Source organism: Triticum aestivum, chromosome 3A (assembly GCF_018294505.1).
Source record: "Triticum aestivum cultivar Chinese Spring chromosome 3A, IWGSC CS RefSeq v2.1, whole genome shotgun sequence".
NCBI classification, from domain to species: domain Eukaryota; kingdom Viridiplantae; phylum Streptophyta; class Magnoliopsida; order Poales; family Poaceae; genus Triticum; species Triticum aestivum.
In genome coordinates, this window is record NC_057800.1 from 294,216,117 (window position 1) to 294,242,566 (window position 26,450).

Sequence of the window (26,450 nt, forward strand, 5' to 3'; positions counted from 1 at the left end):
TGGGGCAAGGAGAATCCACCTGCCACGATCGAAATTCTTCCGTAACGTTGCGCACGACGCATGGAGAAACAGGGAACTGGCCTGGAATCAGAGCTTATGAAAAAGTGAAGAAAACTTGAAGAAACATGTCTCTTCAGCAACCCTTGCCTATGCACTTATTAGGCCCTACACCGAAGACACTCGACAACACGTTCGGGGCAGGCCCGGGGGCTTCTGTTGGTGCAACAAACCCTGGGTCTGTTGCCCAGACTATGCACACGCACGGGAACAAGATTGAAGCACCAGCCCAAGTTAGAGTGCAAGAACCCAAGAGATTTGAAGGACCAACATGCAGATCAGAAGAGCCAAGATCGAGCCAGAGAAGCAAGGTATCGTCAAGAGAGAAGCCTCCCTTACCGGGCAGGTGAGCCCGGGAAGGGGCGAGGCCACCCACAGAAATAGACAACCAAAGCACCCCGGCAGGGCCTACCAGGGCTCATGGAGGCGCAACCACCTCACTAACCACTCTACCACGACCCACGTCATCGAACAGTGCGGTGTGAAGCCGCAAAGTGATTAAGTGGCAGCCGTTCGCCACATGGCAGCCACTTAAGTGGCAGCCGTTTCTTCTATTGAAAACGGCTGCCACTGAATCATATTGTGGCTTGACAACACACTGATGGACGACGCGGGTCATGCTGGATTGGTTGGTGAGGTGGTTTTGCCTCCGCGAGCCCCGGCAGAGGCCTTCCGGGGTGTCTTGGTGTGACGACCCGAGACCGATGCTCCAGACACCTTCCATGTTTTACGTTGTTATTGTTTGTTTGTAATTGTTATTTTGCATTGCATCATGTCATCATGCCAGCATGTCATTTATTTTTGCAACTCATCTTAATAAATCATATGGATCTTCAATCCATTTAAATCGAGGGAATTCACAAGGATTTCTGTTTATAACATATCCTCCCAATATTTAGGGAGCTATTAAAAAAATTCCATTTTTGGAACTAATGACAACCCACTTGCAATTAAAGTTCCTTCCTTTTCCATATATTTTAAATCCTTCATTTTCTCCGATACCGCCAATCCAAGTTGTGGAACTTTGAATTATTTCAGAGTGGCCATGTGTTATTTTCCCAGCTCTTTCAGTAATTATTTGGACCTCCAAGAAATTTCTTTCGCTGCTCTTTTCTTTCCTATCTTGAGAGAACTGAAAAATCCTCACACAGTGCAGGTCGACCCATCTCTTATGGTTCCCAATTGTTCCAGCCCAGCAGGCCACGAGGCCCAACCCTGCCCTAAGGCCCAGCCGCACCTAAACCCTAGGCCCTGACCCCTCCTCTCGATCTCTCACTCTCCATCGATCTCTCCCTCTGCCCGCTGCCTCCTGCTCGATCTACTTCTCTCCATGTGTGTTGCACGCATTACACACACACGCGCCCGACATCCAGGGCATTCGCCTGCCTCGTCCTTCCCCGCTCGTCCTCTAGCTCCGCCTCCCTCCGGCCGTGCACCTCCCTTCCCGAGGTCCTCCTCGAGCTACCTCGTCACCCGAGGCAGTGCCTCCTCACGTCACGTCGCCACTCCGTTCCCCGCCGTCCCCTGCGCGTTCCTTCGCCTTGCAGCCGTCGCGAGCCAGTGCCGCCGCCTGCCAACCTCCTCTGCTCCGCCCCTCCTCCGCATCAAGGGCGAGCCAGCCGCCTCGTTTTGACTGGATCAGGTCAAGATCGACTCCGCCGCGTCCTTCCTGCACGTGCACACGCCGCCCGCACATGCCACCGACCGCTGCTGCTGCCTCCAGGCTGCGTTCCCCATCCATCACGAGCTCCTATTCGTCCCTCGTTGAACCACCAAGACGGAGCCTCGACCCGGTGGCATCCATCCTCTTGCAACAACATATGTGCAGCACCACCAAGTTTTGCCTCTGTACACCCTGGCGTTGTTGACCGTGGACGTGTGCCTGGTGCCACTTGGATTCGCCAAGACCCGTACCCGGACCGTCAAGCATCTTCTCCGAGATTTTTTCCGTGTACCCCGACGATGCGCCAAGTACCTCTACCCATGACCCGAACGTCTACGACCCGTGTACAACTACCGTCGCCAAGACCAGACCGACAAGTACCCCGACAACATGTGTACCACTACCGTCGACCCCCGAAGACTTCGTGGACGTCAAGTTCCTCGCTGTGACCCTGAATATCTATGAAACGTGTACCACTACTTCCACTACTATTGCGAGAACGACTACTTCCTCTATGACCCGTGAACGACTAGTTCCCTTGACGTTTTTGAACCGCCTCAAAATGCACACTTCGAAGGTATAACCCCGAGACAACGCCCGTGAACGAATGCATGTGTGTTGTATGAGATGCTCGCATTTGCACTGTGTCCGAAATTGTTGCTTGCATGTTCCTCCTTGTTGCCATGCCGTCTTCTCGTGGGAACCCGTTAATCGGGAGCACCCTACCATCTTTGCATGACATGCTCACGCCACCCTCCTTTGGCATCGGCATCTCGATGAGTTGTCGGAGTAGCCGGAGTGTTGCCGTGGCACCCCTTTCTTTCCGCCGTTGTGACAGAATGCTCCATATCTTATAACAGGCCAACATCTTCATAAAACAATTCATATAACCTGCATATGTCATACGCATCATGATAATAACATTTAAAATGTTTAAAATTGTTGTTTGCATTAAATTGCTATATGCACATGAGGATTTACCGCAATTGTTCTTTGACGTTTCCGGCCTCATTTAAACTTGCCTAAATAGTTAGTTTAATTATGCTTCACCTCTTGCCATGTTTAACAACATTTAATATTGTTGGGTACATAAACGGGAGAGAACTAAATAAATGAATATGGTGTTTAATCAATATGCAACTCGTTGCATATTGAGCTCCACTTAATTTCTAGTATTGTTTGTTGCACTTTGCCATGCCTCTTTAAACTGGACATGCATCATACTTGATTGTGCATCATGCCATGCTTATGTGATGGTTGTTTACTATGTTGTTTGCTTCTTTTCGATTGTGCTTCTTCTCGATAGTCCGGTATCATTGTGATTGCGAGGATTCGTTCGACTACGCCCGTTCATCTTCTTCATGGATTCGGTCTTCTTCCTAGTGGGATTTCAGGCAAGATGACCGTTACCATGGATCTCACTACTATATTTTCTTTGCTAGTTTTCTCGATGCTATCGCTATGTCGCGCTACCTACCACTTGTTTATCAAGCCCCCCAATATGCCATGATATAACCTCTATCCTTTTTCCCACCATCCCAGCAAACCGTTGTTTGGCTATGTTACCGCCTTGCTCAGCCCCTCTTATAGAGTTGCTAGTTGCCAGTGCAGTTGCAGGTTGCTCCATGTTGGGACATGGATATCATGGGATATCACAATATCTCTTATTTAATTAATGCATCTAAATACTTGGTAAAGGGTGAAAGGCTCGGCCTTTTGCCTGGTGTTTTGTTCTACTCTTGCCACCCTAGTTTCCGTCATACCGGTGTTATGTTCCTTGATTTTGCGTCCCTAACATGGTGAGGGTTTATGGGACCCTCTTGACATTTTGCTTTGAATAAAACTCTTCTAGCAAGACCCAACATTGATTCTACCATTTTCTCAACCTAATAACTAAACATGATAATAAATTTGACGCATAGGGAGTTAGTGCTACCCGAGGTTCATTATTCAACGTAATATAGGGGCAGTGCTAATGACGTTCGTCCAAACTAGAGCACCGTGCAGGCTACCTGGGGCAACTCGGGACGTTAGTTACTATATGCTTCGCTCATCCGGTCATGGCCTGAGACGAGATACGCGCGGCTAGTACTAGGGTGTCAGCACGGCGGGAGGTCTTCCTAGATTAGTGTTACCATTGTCGAAATGTCTTGTGCACCGGGATTCTGAGTCTGATCGGAGGGTCCCGCGATGGAGGATTGTCTCCGCAGATCACGAGCTTGTCATGGGCTATGTTGGGACACCCCTGCAGGTTTTAAACTTTCGAGAGCCGTGCCCGTGGTTATGTGGCAGATGGGAATTTGTTAATATCCGGTTGTAGTGGACTTGAACTAAACTCAATTAAATACACCAACTGCGTGCGTCACTATGACTGTCTCTTTTCGAGTGCGTTTGAGAACAGAACACGGTTGGGTTATGTTTGAACGTAAGTAGTTCAGGATCACTTATTGATCATTACTAGTTTGTGACCGTTTGCATAGTTTCTCATCTTATTCTTTTACTCGTAAGTTAGCCACCATATAATGCTTAGTCACTTACTGCAACCTCGCCACTTATCCTTTCCATACCCATTAAGCTTTGCTAGTCTTCATACCCATGGTAATGGGATTGCTGAGTCCTCGTGGCTCACAGGTGTGACGCCCGGATAATCAAGCTACAGTAACCTCTGCTAATGACACCACGTCACCTCCGTTACTGTCGCTAATCTCGCGTTAGTTCGAAAACGATTCAAATTCAAATTTGAAATTAAGCCAAACAACAAAAGTTTTCCAAAAATGAAACTAAAATGTTCTAAATGTGTCGGATAAATCATAGGTAAATGGGGTGGTGAAACCAAACTTTTATGAAATGCTTAACTACACCATAATGATTTAAATAGTAGCAAAACTAATTATTTAAATGCCTTCACTAATTAAATAAAATATAACACTAAATTATTTGGGGACTAGAGTTTTTGTGGCAGTGGACTAAATTGAAATACCAAATTAGATGACAAGTATATATTTCACAAAAAAACTAAACAATAAATTGTAACTAAAATAAAGCAGGGAGAAATAAATAAAAAGAAACGACTCAACAGAAATTAAAACAAAACAAAACAAAGTTGAAGAGGCCCCCCCCTCCCCTGGGCCATTCGGCCCAGCTGGCCGGCCTAGTCCCCCTGGCCTATATGGCCCTCCCCACTCCCGAAACCCTAGCTACCGCACCCCATTTCCCCCCCCACACCCACGTCTCCTCCCCCACTCCTCTCGATCCCCATCTGGATCGGGGAGGGGTTCGATCCACCTCCCCTCCTCTGCCCCCGATTGGATCGGGGGGATCGATCCCCACCGCTACACGCGCGACGCCGCCCCGCCTCTGACGCCGCTGGACCTCGCGGCCACCCCGCCGGACCTCCCTCGCCGGATCGCTCCGCCTCGACCACGCCCCCCCCCCACCGGTCTGCTTCCACGCCGACGATGTCCCTGGCATCCTCCCCGAGCCCCATTGCCCCGTCCCCTACATCCCCCCTGTGAGCTGCGCCCCTCCCCTCTCTCCCGTCACCGGATCTGGCCGCGCCTCCGCGCGCGCGCGCCCCCGCCACCACGCCGACCGCGGCTCTCCCCCGACCGCGCGCTCGCGCAGGCCCACGTGCCTCTGCTTGTCGGTCGTGCCTTGCGCTGCATCACCTGCACGCCAGCCGCGCCCCGCACACGCCCTACTCCGGCCACCCTCCTCGTTGGTGCCCTGCGCACGCGCCGCACCGCCCGTGCCCCGCGTGTGGCCTCCCCCCTACTGCCCTCGCCCTGCAACTCGCCTCGCCACCACTGCCTGCAGCTACTGCTGCTCCGCTGCCGTGTGCCATCTGCCGCGACGGCCCTCTCCACTACCCGCGCCGCCCTGCTCCGGCTGCGACCGCGACCGTCGGTGCCCACAGGGCCGTTGCCCTTCACCCCAGCGCCAGTCGCCGCCTCTTCGGTGGCTCGCCGGAGCCCCGTCCGCCCCATCGTGGTCGCCGCTCCCCAACCGCGCCCAAACGGGATAGGCGTCAGCCCCAGCGCCTGAAACCCGTCTACCCAGCGCTCGTTAAGGCCGCTGGGCCTATGACAGCTAGGCCCCACCCCCCATGTGCCAATGACAGGTGGGCCTAGACCCAGAACGAAAACGGTTTATAAAAATATATATAATTAATTAAAAATAAATAAATTAGTAATAAGTAAATAAAAATGTTAATTAATTAATTAATTAACTAAATTAATTAACTTAATTAATCCGGTTTAATTAAACTAATTAAATGTTAGGTACCTAGTTATCTAATTAAACTGATTAATAGGTTAATTTGGTTATTATACCTATGACATGTGGGACCCACACGTCAGCGACCCAGTCAACACCTCTGTTGACTGCTGACATCATGCTGATGTCATGATGACATCAGCATGTACTGTTTTGGATAATGTTAGAATTAAGTAATTAAATAAATCCTAAAAATGATTTAAACCTTTTAAAATTAATATAAAATAAACCGTAACCCGGATGAAAATACTTTGTACATGAAAGTTGCTCAGAACGACGAGACGAACCCGGATACGCAGCCCGTTCGTCCACCACGCATCCCTAACCTATCCAACTCGCAACTTTCCCCCTCCGGCTCCTCTGCCCGAAAACGCGAAACGCCGGGGATACTTTCCCGAATGTTTTCCCCCTTCACTGGTATCACCTCATACCGCGTTAGGGCACGTCTAGCATCACGCTTTGCTTTTGTCATGCATCGTTATGCATCTGTTTGCATTGTATTTATTGTTTCTCCCCCCTCTTCTTTCGCTAGACACCGAGACCGACGCTACTGCTGCCCAGTTCAACTACGGAGTTGATGACCCCTCTCTCTTGCCAGAGCAACCAGGCAAGCCCCCCCCCCTTGATCACCAGATATCGCCTATTCTACTCTATATTGCTTACATTAGAGTAGTGTAGCATGTTACTGCTTTCCGTTAATCCTATCTGATGCATAGCCTGTCATTGTTGCTACAGTCATTGATACCTTACCCGCAATCCTAAATGCTTAGTATAGGATGCTAGTATATTCATCTATGGCCCTACATTCTTGTCCGTCAGCCGTGCTATACTATCGGGCCGTGATCACTCGGGAGGTGATCACGGGTATATACTATATACTTTATACATGATACATGTGGAGACTAAAGTCGGGTCGGCTGGTGGAGCACCCGCGAGTGGATCTTTGTGGCGGAGCGACAGGGCAGGTTGAGACCGCCTAGGAGAGAGGTGGGCCTGGCCCTGTTCGGCGTTCGCGGATACTTAACACGCTTAACGAGATCTTGGTATTTGATCTGAGTTGGCTACGAGCCTATACGCACTAACCAACTACGTGGGAAAGATATGGGCACTCGGCGTCGTGGTATCAGCCGAAGCACTTCGTGACGCCAGCGACTGAGTGGCGCGCGCCGGATTGGAACGTAAGCCTGCTCTTGTATTAAGGGGGCTAGTTCTGCTTTCGGCCGCGTACGCAACGTGCAGGTGTGCTATGGGCGATGGGCCCAGACCCCTGTGCGCTTAGGTTTAGACCGGCGTGCTGGCCTCTCTGTTGAGCCTAGGTGGGGCTGCGACGTGTTGATCTTTCGCGGCCGGGCATGACCCGGGAAAGTGTGTCCGGCCAAATGGGATCAAGCGTGTTGGGTAAGTTGGTGCACCCCTGCAGGGAAGTTAATCTATTCGAATAGCCGTGATCTTCGGTAACAGGACGACTTGGAGTTGTACCTTGACCTTATGACAACTAGAACCGGATACTTAATAAAACACACCCTTCCAAGTGCCAGATACAACCGGTGGTCGCTCTCTCTCAGGGATACGAGGAGGGGATCGCCGGGTAGGATTATTGCTATGTGATGTTACTTGGAGGACTTCAACCTACCCTCTTCTACCTGTTGCAAGACGAAGGTGACCAGAAGCGTAGTCTTCGATAAGACTAGCTATCCCCCTCTTATTCTGGCATTCTGCAGTTCAGTCCACTGATATGGCCCTTTACACATATATCCATGCATATGTAGTGTAGCTCCTTGCTTGCGAGTACTTTGGATGAGTACTCACGGTTGCCTTGTTCCCCCTTTTCCCCTATCTCTACTCGATTGCTGCAACCAGACGATGGAGCCCAGGAGCCAGACGCCACCGTCGATGACGACTACTACACCGGAGGTGCCTACTACTACGTGCAGCCCGCTGACGACGACCTGGAGTAGTTTAGGAGGATCCCAGGCAGGAGGCCTGCGCCTCTTCCGATCTGTGTCCCAGTTTGTGCTAGCCTTCTTAAGGCAAACTTGTTTAACTTATGTCTGTACTCAGATATTGTTGCTTCCGCTGACTCGTCTATGATCGAGCACTTGTATTCGAGCCCTCGAGGCCCCTGGCTTGTATTATGATGCTTGTATGACTTATTTATGTTTTAGAGTTGTGTTGTGATATCTTCCCGTGAGTCCCTGATCTTGATCGTACACGTTTGCGTGCATGATTAGTGTACGATTGAATCGGGGGCGTCACAAGTTGGTATCAGAGCCGACTGCCTGTGGGAATCCCCCTTCCACACTCCTTGGCCGAAGTCGAGTCTAGACATTGCAAAAACTTTTACTAACTTGGCTGTGTGCCTTACGGGCCCACGTCGCCATCGGGTGGTACTAGGATCTTTTACTCCTCGACCTTTACTCTGGGACTCTGATCTCTCCTCTATTCGGGTTAAATGAAGTTTACTAAATCTAACATAGGATCTCGTTATCACTTTCACCCGGAGAGCCCCTTATTACTAATGATCGTCTACCGCACCAGAAGACCCTGAAGATACTCTCCGCTGTTAACCCGAGAACTTGTGTTCATCGCGTTTGCAATTCACCTTCCACCGCAAACCCTTATGGATAACTACTTGCATTTGTTATTCTTACATTCATCCCCAGTGGTCTTGTTATTACAAGATACCCTGAAAAACTCGTCGTTGTTTCGATAATCCCTTGAGCTTACTGCCTTGCTGTTCTTTGTCACTTGAATACCCCTTCAAATAAATCCTCGCACTTGTCGAGTATCCGATCATCCCCAGTTGTTCATGTGTTTCACAAAAGTCTTCAAAATAATATTCGATCTTCCGAAAATCCTCTGGAGCCTTTGGCTCTTGAAATTCTTGCTTGCTTGCATTATGGTTAATCCCATAAGTATAGTAATCTTATTGGCAACCTTTGTCAATATCATCTTGAGTCCATTGACTCAATATGTTGCGAATGCTCGCAATCCTCACTCAGATCATAGAATTCATCCTTCCAGCTCAGATGTCATTTAAAACGTGAGCTGGTCCTCGGCCAATCAGATTGCCATCGATTGTACCCCTAAGTCTATTCTACTTGTCCGTCGTTGATCAGAGCGTTTGCTCCTGACCCCTTGATTTGAAAATCATAAATCCTTTGTTATTCAAACGTTGAATTATTCAGATGTTCTGTAAAACGATGCATTTGCATTCTTTCTTCCTCTGATTGGGTATCGATACTCACATCAGCTCCATTATGGATCACCATATCCACTGTTGGATTATTATCCGACAATGTCCTTCATAATTAATCACCTTGTGAGTTCTTTCTCCGATACATAATGCCTTTGGTAAATTGTATCCTCTGCTTTCTCGACCATGCTCTGCCTTCGAGCTTGAGTTGAATTACTCCTAAAGATTGTGGTATATGTTTCTAAGATGCCCCGATGGGTTGGACCTATTCCTTCTCTAAAACCCTGTGAACCCGAAAGTTTTCACGAGTCATATTCTCCTGGTGATTTACCAGATAAAATTTCAACACTACAACTCCATCGAAAATGAGGAGTGAATGATAGGTTATGCATTGGAGAAGTGGGAGTCGACCTTGAACTTTGTGTTCATGCCCATGGACACGATGTAGATCTTGTCATGGAAGCTTCTCGTAACAATAATTATCCCCTTGATATAATTTCATCTTATATCTGGGATTTGGTCTTTTGCAATCGTGGTTTCCGACCATATTGTTCTTCCTTGATCCAATTTCTCGGACAAGTTCAAGCACTTGTCTTCTGGAGAGCAATAACCTAGTCCAACCTCTACTTTGATCTGTCATCGAGTATTACCCCCTGGTATATCGAGAATATCAAGGAACTGTGTTGCTTCCTATGAGTCTTCATCTAGTATTGCTTCTCGCCGTCTTCAGATTTTCCCCGGGTTCTGAGTTATTAGTAACTCGAGAACACCGATAAGTGAATCGATTCCGCACTCCGATTCAATAACTCCAAGTAATTCTTGTTGCTTACGAGTTTAATAATCCTTCAAGTCATTCCTAGCCTTATCGGCTATAACATTATCGTGCAAACTTCTAACTGTGCTACCGGGTCCTTCTTCCCGGAGCACAAATTTCGACGGTGAGCTAATCTTACAAGCGATCTTCCTCGTAATATCGTTTGTCCTTGGACAACAAGCTTGATTTCGAGTTTGTGTCGTACCCATTGTTCCAATAACTTTTTGCTTCATCATTTCGTTGACTTGTTGTCATCGCCGATCAGTTACATCTTCTCGAAACCTCTCGACAAATGTGATCATCAACATTCTGAGGTCTTCCAAGATATCTATCGAAATCTTGATGAGAAATAGCATCCTTTGCCCTTGATGATCTGTATTATCATCGACCACTTTATTGCCTTCCCACCAACACAAGCTTGTTCGTGTTTGGTGTTATACCTCGAGTTCCTTGCTATCCAGTAATTGTTCTTCTTTACCTTGGAACATTAACATCTCTTATGTCCTCAAAGTTGTGAGAATTCCACCACCTCTTATGAATTACTAATGCAAGTGATGCTTCTCACCATCACGAATCTTTTCATGGCCCCCCGTGTTCCAACCGGAATATCGACAAATGGTCTATGATGTGTAAATTCTAAAACTTCTAGCAACCCCATTGCTTTGAAGTTATTGGTCTATAGTTTCATTCTACGTCTATGGTTTATTGAATCATCACTCGAACATTGATCGTGCTACCTAGCCCATATTTCGGGTGCACATTTCAACCAATGTTTAACTATGTATGTTTTCCTCGAGCATACATCATCAAGTCATTTGATCTAGCTAATGTTGTCTCCTTGTACACATAAGTGTGGAAATCCATCTTTTGAAACTCTCAATGAATTGTCGGTGAGTCAATCAACCACCTCCTCATCCTCTCCTTGGTTTAATGATGAACTCTTGTTTCGGAACTCGCTTCCATAATTCATTTCCCGAGAACCTTAAGATGTTGTATCACCAATTTGTGCCACACCTTTTCTTCCCAGACATCTTGAGTCTGAGGTATCCTAACACCGATCAGATCTGAATCTCGGCCAGATATGATGGTTGGGGCATATTTCCAAAAGTTATAACTTTGGTCTCTACATAACCTGGTAAGGTGGTGTCTTTGCTTAGCACACCTGGCCGGAGGACCTGTGGTTATAGTTTCCTTTTTAAGAAGGTTAAACATTCCTCCATGAGGAAATTGTAAGACTTATTCTATAAGTTGTTCCTGATGGATCCTTTTTGTTTCCAAAGTCTGAATTTCACCTATTGACCATGTCAATGCTATCTCGAAGCATGTATATGGTACTCCATTCTTCAGCAAGAACATTTGAAGCACAATGCTAAACTTTCTTTATCATTTATTCTAACACCGTTGTATCGGTAATATCATGAGATTCCTCCCCACTTACCTAAATGGTTTTCTACTTTCTATCCTGTCATGGATATCATGCTCTGCTTGTCCTTGGGAAGGATATACACTTGAAATATGTGTTTAAACACATTTTCCTTTCCATTGTCCTGTTTAATCTGATAATCATATTTTCCTTTCCATTGATTTGTTTAACCTTCCTTGTGATCCATAGGATCTAAGCAGTAATATTCTTCTGCTTATGTAAACACCTTGGTGTACAACCGTGTTAGTAAGACCCTGTTGAAATTGTCGATAGCATTCCGGTCACCACCGATGGACGAGAACTTTGCCTATTGGTCCGCCTCGTTCAACGAGCAGGAAAATGGTTCTCTTCGTCCCTCGCCCCTGGTACCGATATTGTGCCGACATAACTGATAGGCTACCCTCTGACATGCCTTGCTATTGTGACCGTGCGAGATGTCACCGCTCCTATTTTTAACCCACATGGTGGGCCCATAACCCACAGTTCCACAGGATCGAAACCTGACTCTCCTGTACACCCCCTGTTCCCAAAGTTATTCCTCACGCGTGGCCTCGTGTGTAATTCACGAGCCACCTTCCGATGAGATCATCAATCTGGTATCAGACGCAATACTTATTCCCATTGCTCTGAACCCCTTTCACACTTCGCTTCAGGCAACGAACGATTGCCTATGCGCTTGAAACTTCTATTTTGCACCTTCTTGCTTTGCTCTCGATATTGTCTTAAATTTCAATTCGAGAGTTACTTTCCGCCACCTTCCTCGTTGTTGTCTACCAGATAGTCTACCCTGCAGAGATCCATTCTTCGGTATACCCCCTTAATCTTTCGTTAGTACGATGAAATTTCCGAAGAAAGGATGATGACTTCATCATGATGACCTGAAGCAGAGAAAGGAAGACATCAATATAATGGGTCGACCTCTTCGAGAAGAGCAACCAAGACTGAGAAGATCCGTTAGCATTTCGTAACTAGATCCCTCCCCCCTTACTCCTGCTCCTAAATCTCGGGACGAGATTTCTTGTAGTGGAGGAGAATTGTGACGCCCGGATAATCAAGCTACAGTAACCTCTGCTAATGACACCACGTCACCTCCGTTACTGTCGCTAATCTCGCGTTAGTTCGAAAACGATTCAAATTCAAATTTGAAATTAAGCCAAACAACAAAAGTTTTCCAAAAATGAAACTAAAATGTTCTAAATGTGTCGGATAAATCATAGGTAAATGAGGTGGTGAAACCAAACTTTTATGAAATGCTTAACTACACCATAATGATTTAAATAGTAGCAAAACTAATTATTTAAATGCCTTCACTAATTAAATAAAATATAACACTAAATTATTTGGGGACTAGAGTTTTTGTGGTAGTGGACTAAATTGAAATACCAAATTAGATGCCAAGTATATATTTCACAAAAAAACTAAACAATAAATTGTAACTAAAATAAAGCAGGGAGAAATAAATAAAAAGAAACGACTCAACAGAAATTAAAACAAAACAAAACAAAGTTGAAGAGGCCCCCCCTCCCCTGGGCCATTCGGCCCAGCTGGCCGACCTAGTCCCCCCTGGCCTATATGGCCCTCCCCACTCCCGAAACCCTAGCTACCACACCCCATTTCCCCCCCACACCCACGTCTCCTCCCCCACTCCTCTCGATCCCCATCTGGATCGGGGAGGGGTTCGATCCACCTCCCCTCCTCTGCCCCCGATTGGATCGGGGGGATCGATCCCCACCGCTACACGTGCGACGCCGCCCCGCCTCTGACGCCGCTGGACCTCGCGGCCACCCCGCCGGACCTCCCTCGCCGGATCGCTCCGCCTCGACCACGCCCGCCCCCACCGGTCTGCTTCCACGCCGACGACGTCCATGGCATCCTCCCCGAGCCCCATTGCCCCGTCCCCTACATCCCTCCTGTGAGCTGCGCCCCTCCCCTCTCTCCCGTCACCGGATCTGGCCGCGCCTCCGCGCGCGCGCGCCCCCGCCACCACGCCGACCGCGGCTCTCCCCCGACCGCGCGGTCGCGCAGGCCCACGTGCCTCTGCTCGTCGGTCGTGCCTTGCGCTGCGTCACCTGCACGCCAGCCGCGCCCTGCACACGCCCTACTCCGGCCACCCTCCTCGTTGGTGCCCTCCGCACGCGCCGCATCGCCCGTGCCCCGCGTGTGGCCTCCCCCCTACTGCCCTCGCCCTGCAACTCGCCTTGCCACCACTGCCTGCAGCTACTGCTGCTCCGCTGCCGTGTGCCATCTGCCGCTACGGCCCTCTCCGCTACCCGCGCCTCCCTGCTCCGGCTGCGACCGCGACCGTCGGTGCCCACAGGGCCGTTGCCCTTCACCCCAGCGCCAGTCGCCGCCTCTTCGGTGGCTCGCCGGAGCCCCGTCCGCCCCATCGTGGTCGCCGCTCCCCAACCGCGCCCAAACGGGATGGGCGTCAGCCCCAGCGCCTGAAACCCGTCTACCCAGCGCCCGTTAAGGCCGCTGGGCCTATGACAGCTAGGCCCCACCCCCCATGTGCCAATGACAGGTGGGCCTAGACCCAGAACGAAAACGGTTTATAAAAATATATATAATTAATTAAAAATAAATAAATTAGTAATAAGTAAATAAAAATGTTAATTAATTAATTAATTAACTTAATTAATCCTGTTTAATTAAACTAATTAAATTTTAGGTACCTAGTTATCTAATTAAACTGATTAATAGGTTAATTTGGTTATTATACCTATGACATGTGGGACCCACACGTCAGCGACCCAGTCAACACCTCTGTTGACTGCTGACATCATGCCGATGTCATGATGACATCAGCACGTACTGTTTTGGATAATGTTAGAATTAAGTAATTAAATAAATCCTAAAAAATGATTTAAACCTTTTAAAATTAATATAAAATAAACCGTAACCCGGATGAAAATACTTTGTACATGAAAGTTGCTCAGAACGACGAGACGAACCCGGATTCGCAGCCCGTTCGTCCGCCACGCATCCCTAACCTATCCAACTCGCAACTTTCCCCCTCCGGCTCCTCTGCCCGAAAACGCGAAACGCCGGGGATACTTTCCCGGATGTTTTCCCCCTTCACCGGTATCACCTCATACCGCGTTAGGGCACATCTAGCATCACGCTTTGCTTTGTCATGCATCATTATGCATCTGTTTGCATTGTATTTATTGTTTCTCCCCCCCCCTCTTCTTTCGCTAGACACCGAGACCGACGCTGCTGCTGCCCAGTTCGACTACGGAGTTGACGACCCCTCTCTCTTGCCAGAGCAACCAGGCAAGCCCCCCCCCTTGATCACCAGATATCGCCTATTCTACTCTATACTGCTTGCATTAGAGTAGTGTAGCATGTTACTGCTTTCCGTTATACCTATCCTGATGCATAGCCTGTCCTTGATACTACTGTTGTTACCTTTACCTGCAATCCTATATGCTTAGTATAGGATGCTAGTATATTCATCTGTGGCCCTACATTCTTGTCCGTCAGCCGTGCTATACTATCGGGCCGTGATCACTCGGGAGGTGATCACGGGTATATACTATATACTTTATACATGATACATGTGGAGACTAAAGTCGGGTCGGCTGGTGGAGCACCCGCGAGTGGATCTTTGTGGCGGAGCGACAGGGCAGGTTGAGACCGCCTAGGAGAGAGGTGGGCCTGGCCCTGTTCGGCGTTCGCGGATACTTAACACACTTAACGAGATCTTGGTATTTGATCTGAGTTGGCTACGAGCCTATACGCACTAACCAACTACGTGGGAAAGATATGGGCACTCGGCGTCGTGGTATCAGCCGAAGCACTTCGTGACGCCAGCGACTGAGTGGCGCGCGCCGGATTGGAACGTAAGCCTGCTCTTGTATTAAGGGGGCTAGTTCTGCTTTCGGCCGCGTACGCAACGTGCAGGTGTGCTATGGGCGATGGGCCCAGACCCCTGTGCGCTTAGGTTTAGACCGGCGTGCTGGCCTCTCTGTTGAGCCTAGGTGGGGCTGCGACGTGTTGATCTTTCGCGGCCGGGCATGACCCGGGAAAGTGTGTCCGGCCAAATGGGATCAAGCGTGTTGGGTAAGTTGGTGCACCCCTGCAGGGAAGTTAATCTATTCGAATAGCCGTGATCTTCGGTAACAGGACGACTTGGAGTTGTACCTTGACCTTATGACAACTAGAACCGGATACTTAATAAAACACACCCTTCCAAGTGCCAGATACAACCGGTGGTCGCTCTCTCTCAGGGATACGAGGAGGGGATCGCCGGGTAGGATTATTGCTATGTGATGTTACTTGGAGGACTTCAACCTACCCTCTTCTACCTGTTGCAAGACGAAGGTGACCAGAAGCGTAGTCTTCGATAAGACTAGCTATCCCCCTCTTATTCTGGCATTCTGCAGTTCAGTCCACTAATATGGCCCTTTACACATATATCCATGCATATGTAGTGTAGCTCCTTGCTTGCGAGTACTTTGGATGAGTACTCATGGTTGCATTGTTTCCCCTTTTTTCCCCTATCTCTACTCGATTGCTGCAACCAGACGATGGAGCCCAGGAGCCAGACGCCACCGTCGATGACGACTACTACACCGGAGGTGCCTACTACTACGTGCAGCCCGCTGACGACGACCTGGAGTAGTTTAGGAGGATCCCAGGTAGGAGGCATGCGCCTCTTTTGATCTGTATCCCAGTTTGTGCTAGCCTTCTTCAGGCAAACTTGTTTAACTTATGTCTGTACTCAGATATTGTTGCTTCCGCTGACTCGTCTATGATCGAGCGCTTGTATTCGAGCCCTCGAGGCCCCTGGCTTGTATTATGATGCTTGTATGACTTATTTATGTTTTAGAGTTGTGTTGTGATATCTTCCCGTGAGTCCCTGATCTTGATCGTACACGTTTGCGTGCATGATTAGTGTACGATTGAATCGGGGGCGTCACAACAGGTTACTACAACAATAGTTGCAGGTACAGGTAATGTGATGACCCGACGTGAGGGCGATGCTTGATTGCTTTTGGAGTTCTTCTTCGGTCAAGGGATAGGTTCCGGGTCGGGGAGCCTGGGCTAGCAGGGTGGATGTCATTCTTCTTTTTCGTTTGAGTTCATCCATAGTCGGATCCTACTGTTATGTATGATGATTGCTATGTATTGATGAACTATTATATTCACGTTGTAGCTTGTAGTGAGTGTAAGCCTTTATCTTGTATTCTCATATATTTAGTACATGGTATGTTGTAATGATGTACACCTTGCTATGCGCTCAAAATGCGATTGTGTCCCAATCATGAGTTCATTACGTGATTGGGATAGAATCGCATCTTGGGCGCTACACTTGGTCCTCTTCTTCTAGGGATGGCCTTGCCTCTTGCCGGGCTCACCTGTCCGGCAAGGGAGGCCCTTCTCTTGGCAATATCTTGCTTCTCTGGCTTGGCCTTAGTCTCTCTGAGCTGCATGTTGGTTCTTTGAATCTCTTGACTTCTTGTATCCTGGCTTGGGTTGCTGCATCAAACCTGCTCTCGTGCCTGTGCACAGTGTGGGCAATAGACCCAGGGTTTGTTGCACCGACTCCCATGGGAGGATATATCTATGGAATTTGTTATAGGTTTACCTCGAACAAAGAAGGGGAGGGATATCATATTTGTTGTGGTGGATAGATTTTCAAAAATGGCACACTTTATACCATGTCATAAATGAGATGATGCTGCTAATGTTGCTGATTTGTTCCTTCGTATAAATTATTCGCTTGCATGGTGTGCCAAATACCATTTGTTTCAGATCGGTGATACTAAATTTCTTAGCCACATCTGGAGATGTTTATGGGCTAAGTTGGGGACAAAAGTACTTTTTAGTACTACTTGTCACCCCCAAACTGATGGACAAACTAAGGTAGTCAATAGAACTTTGTCTACTATGCTTAGGGTTGCTTTGAAGAATAACAAGAAAATGTGGGAAGAGTGCTTGCCTCATATTGAATTTTCTTATAATCGTTCACCGCATTCTACTACTAAGATGTGCCATTTTGATTTGTTGCCTCTTCCATCCTCGTAGAAGGTTAGTTTTGATGTTAAACAACATGCTGAATTGATCTTAAAAATGCATGAGTTAACTAAGGAGAATATTGAGCATATGAAAGCTAAAAATAAACTTGTTGGAGATAAGGGTAGAAAACATGTTGTGTTTGCACCTGGAGATCTTGTTTGGTTACATTTGCGTAAGGATAGATTTCCTGATTTGCGCATATCCAAGCTAATGCCACGTGTTGATGGTCCTTTTAAGTTGTTAGAAAAAATAAATGATAATGCATATAAACTTGAGCTGCCTTCAGATTTTGGGGTTAGTCCCACTTTTAACATTGCAAATTTGAAGCCTTATTTCGGTGAGGAAGATGAGCTTCCGTCTAGGATGACTTCATTTCAAGAAGGGGAGCATGATGATGACATCAATACCATTGTTACACCCACAGACCCTGTTGCTAGACATAATGGACCAATTACTAGAGCTTTGCGAATGCCAATTAAATTACCATGTACTTTCGCTTATTGGTAATGTTTCGAATGTTCATGAGAACATGATGCTGCCTAAATTGGATACATTTTTCTTGCTTACAAATGGAGGGCCTAGCTTCGAGAAGGATGAACATTGGAGCAACATCAGTCATGGAGATGATGGCATGCGCAAGGGTAGCAAGAACAGAGTTACAAGTGATGATTTCGGGACTTTGAAGCCACCATAATGAGTGCATGAAGACTTGGAGTGAAATATGAAAGATGTCACTTCATAAATTTTGCCCAGAAGCCATTATATGTGCTACGTCACCTCATTATTGGGCCATGGCCATATAATTTGGAAATACTTGAGTATAGGCTATTTTTAGAGTCCGTATGTGTGGGGAAACAAGAGTTAGGGTTGGTTTCGGACCCCTCCTCCAAGGGCCACGAAATTCCCCCCTCTTCCTACATATATACCGTCCTTAGGGCGCCGTTTACACTTTGGGTTTTTTTAGATTAATGTTCGACATGGTTGCAACTTCGCATACTTCGTTCGTGTTCAATGACCAGACCAAGGCGTCACAGAACCCCACCTTGATCAATAAAGCTTTCATCTTATATTCGCAATATCCAGATTCAATCTTAGTTTCTTGCTTGTTCTTCGTTTCCTTGCAGGAAATAGATCATCGTGATTAGGTTGACCGTGCGCCGGCGTGGTCAATAACCTCTCGGAGTTGGTTTAGAGATTGCTAAGGTGTGACATCCTCGCACGTTCGTAGTCGGATCGTCAAAGTCTACTCCCCCAAAAACGATAGACACAATCTGATTGAAAGACGAGACACATTTGTGGAACATCCCAAAATTCTAAATTTTGGAATGTTATATTAACTAAATAATTGTGGTTGATTGTTTGATTGTTGTGTGAATGACTGTGTAAATTTGAGTGGAAATTGAAACTTTTTGAAAGTTGAATGAGAGGGAATGAAATGACTTTCCCAAACTTTCACTTTACATTATTATCTCAAAGAATTCAAATTCAATTCAAACACAAAACCCTAGAGTGAAAATGACATGACTTCTTCCATTTGAAACGAAAAGGTTTTTGAAAAAAATTGGATTCCATTTGAAAATATTTCAAATTCAGAAACTTTATGCACTCAATAATTTCATGAGAGAAGATAAAATGACTTCTTCAAATCATATGAAATATGAGTTGGAAATTTAAAATAATCAAATTTAAAGTCCCTTTGAAGGTATTTTGAAAACCATTTTCAATTTGGAGTTATTTGGTATTTATTCAAATTATTTTTCTCCAAAAATAAAATAAATGGAAATAAGGGTATAATAATTCCCTTCTATGGAAAAATTAGGAGAAAATAAATTTTAAATAATTTTGGTATTATAAAAATGATTTTTTTTGGGTTTTATTGCAACAGTAGCACTGTTTGCTTTATTTAATTTTTCGTCTATTTTATTTGACTCTGAAAATATGTTCATGTTTTAGGATTTGTTTTTCTTATTATTGTGATATATAATATGTCTATGTATAATTGTGTATTTAGTATTTTGTTTGCTTTAGTTTTCTTTCTTTGTTTAAAAACAAACTGATGCTTCTGTTTTAAAACTTCGCATAGGCCGAGCGCAAACCGCCAGCCCACCACTCATTTCCGGCCCTTGGCCCATCTGGTGACCGAAGCGGTACACCTGGATTTATTTTTCATTCTTTCTCTCTCTCCGCTGTCACTGGCCACTAGGGCCCGCTCGTCATCTCCCTCCTTTGTTCGTCCCTTTTGTGTTCTTCACGAACACGGTGCCCCGAATCGAATCTCGCTTGGTTCGATCCGATTTTTCCCCCTCGCGCACGCCCTCATCCTATAAATAATGCCCTCCCTCTCCTCTGCCGATTTTCGCGAAAACCACCAGCTCCCGTGCCCTAGAACACCCAATCGGATCTCGCCGGAGTTCCCGCCCGAAGCTTCTATCACCGCTCGATTCCGTTGCAACAGAAGGTTTCTAGCTCCCATTTTCCCCTATTTATTTCCCCCCTTGACCTCCTCTACGCTTTGACCTCTTACCCCTCGGAGGCGCGCACGAAACGACACTACAACTTCTTCTGCATCTCGCCGGAGTTCGCCTTGCTCCAGTCGCTGGCCTTCATCACCACAGGAAGCACCCTACGCCGCTGACGCCACCTTTGCCATAGCTGCGTCACGCTAGACTACGTTGTGCTTCGCACAGAGCCCGAGACCCCCAGGAGCGATGCACGCCTCGAACAGGACCGAAGCGTCATTGCCCTCCCAAGTCCGACGACCTCGCCGCTGTGCTGTAAGTCACCGTCGTCCCTGTTCATCCGATCCAGAGTAGATGGCCCAGATTAGATTTAGCCTTTGTTTTTTCTTTGTTTCTCGAACTGGTATGTGCTATATTGTGGCTGCCCGCTAGTTTAGCAATGCAGAAAACAAGTTTTGGCCATCAGCAGCAGGCCACGTAGCCAGGGACCTAGAGGCAAATATAGTTTGCACAGTTTAGTCCCTGGAATTTTCAGAACAGCCCCTGAACTTCAAAACCCTCTAACTTTTTATCCCTAACTCCGATTTAGGTGATTCTTTTTGCAAAATACTCCTTGTGACATATGCTTTCCAACAAATCATATTTGGAGATTGAGAAAATCAAATTTATTCAACTTCAAATCTAGCTCATAATTTTGTTCGATCATAATTATTGAACCGGAGCTCCGTTATTTATTAAACCAACGCCAAATTGTTCATCATGATTCCATCTATCCTGTGAGCCTACCAAGTTATATTTTTACCAGTTTCAAACTCAAGTTAGACCAGATTCAAATTTCAACTATGGTAGGCCATAATATTCAATCTATGACTCTATTGATTTGATTCCTTTTGCAAATTGAAGCCCTAGATCCCTACTATCCTCTAGAACCATGATCACATGACTTTCATACAATTAAAATGTCTTTGTCCAGAAATCTTGATTTGGTTCTTTTGAGTTCATAAGTCTTTTACTTGTTTTTTTAGTGATTGCTTATGTGTTATTATAATTGTTTGTGATAGATTGTCCGGAGTGCGAATAGTATTGTTATCACGTTTTCTAAGAGCGTTATAATCTTCTTCAACTTGACTAGCAAGTTCACTTTGACCATGTTTATTAATACCCATGTTTTTATTGCATTTAGTATCACCATTCATAATCCCTCCAGTAGGCAATTTCAGTTTAGGAACATGGTCATAATCTCGTACCTGAGGTGGTGGTGCAGCCCTACCATTACGATTATAGGCATGATGACGACCTGTTGGTGGTGCTGGTGGTTGCACATAGTGCTAATTTTGATCAACCTCATCCTTGTAATCGCCCTCGTAAATGTGCTCATCAGCAGCAACAGTAGGAGCCACAGAAGCATCAATGGTAGTTGCAGCGGCACCAGAAGCTTGACCAGGCTCAAGGGGAACGCGCAGTGCTTGTCTCACTTGATTTGGAAGGCGACGTTGTTGTTGTTGTAGGGTTGCGACATGTGCAGCCGGCGGTGGTTGTGGAACACGCGCGAGCAATTCATTAAACTTGTTATCGAGCTTTGTTTCGGATGTCTTCTCAATGCCATCTATCTTCTCCATGGCATCTTAAAATCTGTTTAGCACATCTTGCACCTGTCCACTCATCATTTGCTGAAATTTGGCATATAGCTGTTTGTTCGTCATGTTCTCCCAATCAGTCTCATCGGCTTGTGATCCTACCATGGTGAGCAACAATAGAAACACACAAGAATATGATCCCACAAATTAGTTGGAAGTGGTGGTGATGGTGGTGTGTCACAAATCCTTCGAGCAAATATCAAATTCTTACCAGTTCTTACCCAGCAGCAGGTGGTGATCGACAACAGTTGTAGTCAAAACTCTCAAAGATTGGACAGAGCGATTTCTAGGTAGTGTCAAACGCACGATGTAGATGTATGTGGAGCTGGGAAGGCTTATGATATGGTAGCAAAAATGTTAGCAATTAGCAATTCAGAGATGCAAAGTTGAATAAACGCTCAACAACGGTACTGTGCTAGTCCTAGGCTAGACCGTTCTAGAGAAGCGAGCCCAGAACACTAACAAATCATTGCGCTGCACATAAACAAGGGAAAAGCACACTCTAGGAATTTGTTTTTCCCCTCTCCTTTTTAGCGCGCTCTTTTTTTGCGCTCCTCTTTTTTCTTTTTTTTTGAGAAAAATCACTATAATGGAGAGTGTCTCAAAACTCTTCCCAAGTCAAAATAACAGGATAGGAACATAATTTTTTTGACTACTTTTTCGAAAATCAGGGCGGCGACGATGAAAAAGTGCGAGAAAATATCACCATGATGGCGAGTGTCTCAAAACGTTCCGTTGGACCTAATAACAGGAGAGGAAAAAATATTTTCGGTCAGTGAAATTTTGGCCTAAAAACCGTACGAGGGTCCCTGGACTTCTTTTTCCTCGAAACCTACTCAGTCAAGGAAACACGAATCGGGAAATAGAAGGATCTCGAAAACAAACCTAATATGAAAAAAACTCGGATTGGTGGTGGTATATGGTAGCGGTAGTGGTATATGGAAACAGATCGGTGGTGGTATATGACAGCGGTAGTGGTATATGGTAGCGGTGGTGGTATATGGATACGGATCATTGGTGGTAAATGGATAGGGATCGGTGGTGGTCTATGGCAGCGGTGGTGGTATATGGTAGCGGTGGTGGTATATCGATATGGATCGATGGTGGTATATGGATAGGGATTGATGGTGGTATATGGAATGAGAGCGGTGGCGGATAAGAGGTGGTGGTAGATGGTAGGGGCGATGATGATGGTGTGGCGGTGGCGTGACAACTTATGACCAGAACTCGAAACTCTAAAAGATTAGACGCTAAGACTAGCAACTCGACACGACAATGCAATCACAAATTCAACAAAGAAAAATACTGAAAAGAATATGCAAAGGTTCAAACTGGTTCGGATATGACGAACTAATCCTATTTTTTGGCATTTTTGTGGATTGTAGGTATGAAGAAAAGACTCGATCTAAACTACGAAAAACTGTAAAATCTCACTGAGCAACCTGGAAATCTGATACCACTTGATAGAGGCAAAGGTGTCCCGTCTTTCGGTGAGATGGTGATTATCGTTTCGGAGGACTAGATTTTGACGATCCGACAATGAACGTGCGAGGACATCGCGCCTTACCAATCGCTAAACCAACTCCGAGAGGTTATTGACCATGCCGGAGCACGATCAACCTGACTACGAAGGTCTTTTTCTTGCAAGAAAACGAAGAACATGCAAGAAACTAAGATTGCAAACTAGATATTGTGAATATAAGATGAAAGCTTTATTGATCAAGGTGGGGTTCTGTGACGTCTTGGTCTGGTCGTTGAACACAAACAAAGTACGCGAAGTTGCAGCTATGGCGAACTTTTAATCTAAACAAAACCCAAAGTCTATACGGTGCCCTAAGGGCTGTATATATGGAGGAAGAGGGGGAATTTCGTGGCCCTTGAAGGAGGAGTCCGAAACCAACCCTATCTCTTGTTTCCCCACACGTACGGACTCTAAAATAGCCTATACTCAAGTATTTCGAAATTACATGGGCATGGCCCAATAATAAGGTGACGCATCACCTACAATAGCCTCGGGACAAAATTTATGAAGTGGCATCTTGTATATTTCGTCCAATGCTTCATGCAATCATCATGGTGGCTTCAAAGTCCTGAAATGATCACTTGTAACTCCGTTCTTGTTCCCCTTGCACATGCGATCATATCCATGCTTGATCTTGCTTCAATGTTCGTCCTTCTTGTCCAAGCTAGGCCCTTCATTTGTAAGCAAGACAAATGTATCCAATTTAGGCAGCGTCATATTCGCATGAACATTAGAATCGTTACCAAGAAACGAAAGTACTTGATAATTTAATTGGCGTGCACGACCTCTAGTAATTGGTCCAGTATGTATAGCAGCAGGGGTTGTGGGTGTAACAATGGTATTGATATCCTCGTCACACAAGCTCTACTCGAGTGACCAGGCTCGTAAGTATCAAGTCCTCAGTACTCCACTACAAAATCTAGAAGCCGCTACTCAGATCATGCATTCCATCCAGCCCTCTTCCTCTTCAGCCGGAGAAGGGATTCGGCTGATCCAGGTGCTCCTCAAGACAGTCGTAGAATACGACAGTGTCCCATTCCAGACACCAAATCCATAGCGCATCTGTGTGCGCAAGACCGCTCCATCGGCTCATAGCCCACTAGGCTTATGTAGGCACCGAGCTACTTCCTCCTGCAGAGATGGTCATGAAGATCGGAGGTGCAATCGAGTTGTGTCGCCCCGGCGTAATGACGACTACGATCGCACCCTGATGTCTCCACCACGAGATGACATGTACGGGCACCAACCGAAAGACGAAACGCGGACACACGACGATGACCGCATGCCAAGTCCTTGCCATCCCACGAGAGACACTCGAGACCTGCTGTTCAACGCGAGATATGTTCTTGCCTAGAACCTAGTTGGTATAGGCCAGGCCCTGCAAGAAGGCCAGGATCACGGCATACCGACTGGTTCCATACCCTCAGGTCTCGAGTGCTTCGGCCAATACATACGAGCGGCTGAGATACCCAACAACTTCATGTTGGCCACGGGAATCAGTAAATTCACTGGTGAGTCCAAGCCTGACATATGGTTGGAAGATTACCGAGGGGCAGTCGAGATCAGCGGCAGCAATGACAATGTGGCCATGAACAATTTGCCGCTGATGCTAGAAGGCTCCACTTGGGCCTGGCTTACACAGCTCCCACAAGGCAACATATTATGTTGGGACAAGTTGGCGAGAGTATTCGTCAAGACTTTTGAAGGCACTTACATGAGACCGGGTGGCCTAACCCAGCTATAGCACTGCATGCAGAAGCATAATGAGACTCTCCGTGAATTCATTTAGTGGTGGACCACCCTACACAATATGGTGGAGAACGTTACCGAGCACCAGGAAATCTGCACCTCAAGGCTGGAGTTAGATATTGGGAGCTGAATAGAAAGTTCGGTCGAACTAAGACCCTGAGTCTCAATCGGGATATGGAGATAGCCAACCGGTACGCCAACGGCAAAGAGGAAGACCGACTGAGGTGCGGCAAGAGTCGAGCAAGGGATGCTCATCAGTCGAAAAATAAGGGAAAGAAACACAAGTAGAAGGTTGAAGATGGAGGGAGCGCCAAGGCTGCGGCTCTGGCTGACCAAGGCGAAAACTAGGGCTCCCAAAAGCAAAAGAAGGATTGCAAGGGGAAGAAGCAAGTCACCATGAAGAGTGACATCCCCGACCAACCCTGTCAGATCCATACGAATAAAGATGAGGAGGGAAATTTGATTTTGCCCAAGCATACCACTCGGGACTGCCGACTCCTGAACCAAGAGATGCGGCAAGATTCCTCTGGAGACAAGGATGAAGATGATGACGATGGAGGCAAGGGTACTTCCGGGTCCGCCACGTCAAGAATGTCTTAATGATCTACACCGACGTCGAGAGCAAGAGTCGCCTCAAAGTGATTAACTGACAGGTTAACATGGCAGTTCTGACTATCACCAAATACACCGACTGGGCCAAGACGTCAGTGACCTTCAATCAGTCAAATCACCTGGCCACATACCGACCCCCGGGTGGCAGGCCTTGGTTGTTGACCCGGTCATGGGTGCAATCTGACTGGGAAAAGTTCTGATGGACGGCGGCAGCGGGCTTAATATCATCTACGCCGACACGTTGGAGGAAATGGGCACTCCGATGACCCGGCTCAGCACATGCATTTCCATGGGGTAATCCCTAGGAAAAAGGCCAAATCACTTGGATAGATCACCCTCGATGTCGTACTCGGCAAGGAGAAAACTTCCGAAAGGGGCGGTTGACTTTTGAAGTGGTGGACTTCCGGAGTGCTTACCATGCAATCCTGGGTAGGCCCGCCGAAGCCCGTTACATGGCCCGTCCATGTTACATGTATTTTAAACATAAGATGCCAGGGCCTAAAGGCGTGATCACCATCACGGGAAATCAGAAGTTGGTCGAAGAGTGCCTCCAGAAGGGCTCTTAGATAGCTGACAAACAGATGGTGATGGCCGAGTTGGATGAGTACAAGAAGGCGGTAGATTCAAGCGAGCTGCGCAAGTCCAAGAAGCCGACTGTGGATTCCGCTTTCCAGTCAGCATGAGAGACAAAGCCAATGCACATCCATCCTTAGGATTTGAATGCGGCCCCAAAAAACATCTCCACGATGCTTGACAACAATTAGGAAGGCGAGATCGTCCAGTTCCTCCGTGAGAACTCAAACATCTTCGGATGAAAACCTTCTGAAATGTCGGGTGTTCCTAGGGAGTTGGTCGTGCACTGACTCCATGTCGACTCGGCGATGGAGCCCGTCAAAAAGCACCTTCGACGATCTTCCATAGAGAAGTGCAAGGTGATTGGCAAGGAGATAGCGCGGCCCTTGGCCGCCGATTTCACCCGAGAGGTGTACCACTCCGAGTGGCTCGCCAACGTCATCATTGTC